Source organism: Onychostoma macrolepis, chromosome 19 (genome assembly GCF_012432095.1).
Source record: "Onychostoma macrolepis isolate SWU-2019 chromosome 19, ASM1243209v1, whole genome shotgun sequence".
Lineage (NCBI taxonomy): Eukaryota > Metazoa > Chordata > Actinopteri > Cypriniformes > Cyprinidae > Onychostoma > Onychostoma macrolepis.
The window spans coordinates 3,730,233-3,734,359 of NC_081173.1; positions in this window are offsets into that span (position 1 = coordinate 3,730,233).

Genomic DNA, 4,127 nt, shown 5'->3' on the forward strand with positions numbered 1-4,127 from the left:
AAACAAAACCGGAGCTGTTTCGGCTGGAAATGCCTGATGTTGTGATGCATCATATGTCTAGTTGACAGACATCCTAATCTCATGTTTGGCTTGTTGAACTCAAAATATGTACTTAAAATTAAGAGTAAACTAAGACTATAATTTGCTGTGTTTGTTTATGGACATGTGTAGTAACATACAGTTGTAAGTTATATTATTATTCAGAGAAGTTTGTAGTTCCCCCACTTTAGTTTCACCTCTGGCAACAGAACCAGCACCATTTCAGTGAAAAAGGTAAGTGTTTCTCAGGACAATTACATAGGCCCATGACTTTACTAAATACTTACTGCCAATGTTGTTGTCCATGGTCCAAGAGACTGCCAGGTGTCCACCTGCATCGCCCAGAATATTTTCCAAAGCAAGTACCCTAAACAGCAGTGTTGAAATTAAACACCATAGTCACACACACTTAGGCAATTCTACATTAGAGAATCATGTGATGTGGATGTTTTATATTCTCCAACAATGTGATACTTTGGCTTTTCTTTTTAGATTTGCTTGTCCACATAGGGGATTAGAGTTGCTAGAAGGTCATCCCTTGTCATAGCTGTGCCACACACCGATTTTAGTCACAATTTTCTGACTGATTTATTCTCCCTGTTCTATACATTAGTTAAATGCTTGTCATGTCTTAGATTTCAGCAAAGTAAATACACAGACAGTTTTGTCTGCTCTGACTGCAAGAGACAGACACTGTTGATTTTATCACTGCCTCAGAAGGGCTCATTTGCTGCCTCTGTTTTCTATAAGCATTTTTGTGACAGCCCTAACTGACCAGGGGTCATATCTTGTGCAGTGATGTAACTAGCTGCTTAACTACCACAGTATAGCACATTATTGGAGAAACTAACCAACTAGTCATGACTGTTTCTCAAAACCATAGTAACATAACTGCACCTCTGTAGTTTGAACCACATTGGTTCAAAAATAAAGGAATGATGTTATGCAATGTATGACCCAAGTGGTAAAATCTAATAACTAATAACTAATGTGAATTAATTGATTCAATTCCTAATCAGCATAGTACTTCATGACTATTATTTTTTGTTCCTGGCCATTTTATTTTATTTGATGTTTGATTCATCATGGATTCTCTTTTACAACATATTCCAGGTTCCCTTACACATGTATGCACATGCGCACTCTTTAAAAATACTGCTGATTGTTGACACTCTAAAATATAAAGACTGAAACATATTTCAATCATGACAACTCTCTGAAGATTTTAGCATGGTGATGGATATGACAATATTAAAGTATTTGGTCTTGGCAGCATAGATCTGCTACGCTGCTGCTGTTGGTTATTGCTGTAGTCGTAAATTATTGCTGCTGCTGCAAGCAAGTACAGGAACTTGCTACTGCCAATGCATATGGCAATACGGTGCCGTGAGTATTTAAGACATACTGCTGCTGCACAAATAGCATATAAAATAATCCATAGCAGATCTACACAGGTGGAGCTGGGGAAGGTGGAGGGTTTCAGAGAAACTCTGAAAGCACCCTGCAGGAATCTCAAGTCAATGCTAGCCAGCCATATAAATGCAAGGCAGTAAGCTCATTGGCTGCATATGCAGCATGAACCAATCAGCTTGTGCCAAGTTGTTTAACTCTCTGAATATCATCAGTTACGTTAACAACCCGTCAGCCTGCACCATCTAGAGTTTCATGACTGAACTATATATATATATATATATATATATATATATATTCAAATGAAATAAAATATATAGAATGTACTGCATGTTTGCTTATTGTGCCTAAAAGCAAAATCTGTTTAAATCCACGTCATAATAACTATGCTTCTAACCACAGGTTGAGAGCTGTAGCTCCAACCAAGTAAGTTGCTGTTTGTGCAATGCTTTTTGTGAATGTTCATTTGAACCATGGTTTCAGGAAACACAGAATCACTGAATTATGTTGGTTCAACGGAACTTGCGACCATAGCTGGCTAACAATGCTTTTGGGAAGACCTTAAACCATTGTTAGAACTTTTGCTTTTTTTATTTTATATTATACAATCATTGTTTTTTTTTTTCTAACCATTAATAAAACAGGAATGTGCTGTCCATTTACATTATTTAATTTCTCACTTCCTTTTCCCATTCATTGAAACAAATTCTCAGTATGAAAAATTGCATCTGTTACCTTAAAGGGGTCATGATGACCATTTTCCACAAGTTGATATGATTCATTAGTTTCATTAGTTTGTAACATAGTTTGGTTAAAATTTCTCAACGGTACTGTAAAAAACACCTTTTTTAACCTGTCAAAATCCGCTCTTTTCAGAGCAAGCCGTTTTATAACTGTTTACTTTAGCTGCATTCATTGTAAAACTTGCTAAATAGCACGTTATTAGGAAAGGCGATTTGCAAAGATTCATAAAAGAACCTTATACTCACTTCTTCTGGAGGGGAAACTGGATCACGAATGATTTGTGCGAACTTTAAGTAGATCGGGGGCGCATTCCCTTCAGAAACAAATGTAATCCACTGCGTCTTCAGCAGCTCAGATGTCGGGAGTAAATGACGACTGCTATGTTCATTATTACATCAAACAACAAAACACCTCAATCGTTTAGGAGCCATTCTTGTCTACATCTGCTCCGGCTTGGAAACAATGGCGGACTGATGACAGCTCACTCAGGGCGGGTCTAAGGTAAGACACCAGTCCAGTCTGTGCTGAAACGCTTGTGTCAATCAAACTATCGTGGGTGGGGCCTTTCTGCGTCACGTCACACAGACAGGCACCTGAGATCGGCTCGATTTGAGAAAGGGGAAATGATTTAACAAGATTAACAAAAGAAAAAACACTGGGTGGATTTTTTTAATTATAGGGTGGTTGTGTACACACACTGCCAACACACATTTCAGTTCAAACAACTTGTAAAAGTGCATGTAGCATCCGATGACCCCTTTAACTCAAACCTGTCAATTCAAATCAACATCATTCAAAAACGCATGCCTTTAAAGACACAAAAATAATTTAGAAGACAACTAGAAACTCATTCTGGTCTAAACTGGTCTTCTCAGCATGGACGTGTTTCCAGTGTGCACTTTCTCACCCACCAGCCTATTTCCTTCAATACTGCACTCTGTGCTACAAAACTATATGAATGGAAAGAAACAGAAAACTGTGGTGATGTCAGAGTTCCTGGTCTTGTTTCAGCTGGAGCGGAGGTTTTTCAGCGAGTTTGGGCAGTTAACGTGGAAGTTCTCCAGAGCCACTCTCTAACCGGACCCCCTTTTTTCCACCTGCGGCCTGATTCTTTCCATCTTGTGCAGATTCTGGACTGATGGGCGCAGCAGAAAGCTGAATGGGAAAGTGTGCTTTAAGTATTTTCCCTCACTCTCTCCACATTGGAAAAAAGAAAACAGCAGCTTTTCAAAATAACTAGAAATGTCCAGTTCTGTCTGAAGTGAATGAGGCAATCCTACTAAATGCTTCTAAATGATGTGTCAACAGACAGCAGATTTGCATTAGACCACATTACCTTTCAGTCAGTGGTGGTGTCGAAGACTATGTGGACTATGTGGCTTCTCTTATAATTTCATCAGAAATACAGCAGTGACTAAAAATAATCTATAATAAGTGTCACTCTTGAAGCAAACCTTGTGAAAAAGAATAGCATACTTTAAAAAATAGTATGTATTATGGAAATATACTTTTAAAGAATATTTAAGTATGAACTGAATGTAATGTTTTTGGACACTTAATTGCACGTTAATTGCAATTAAATGAAAATGCATTATAGTTTAAATTAATATTAAATACAATTAGTTAGACTTTATAGTTTTTTTTTTTTCTGAAAGGTACTTTAAAGTAAAACTTTGAATTTGACAGTATTACTATAAAAGTTTTAAGTGGCCTTTTATTTCATTGATATATAATCTGCAAGTTTTTTTTATATATATACTTTTAAGTTATGAAGTACACTACAAGTATTTCACATTCAACCTACAAATACAATACAATTAAGCACACAATTTGTGTAAAATATCACACAGCATTATTCATTCATGATCAACCATTATAAGTGAAAAAAAAAAAAGTTATTGTTTCTTATATAGAACATTAAATACTTTAACTAA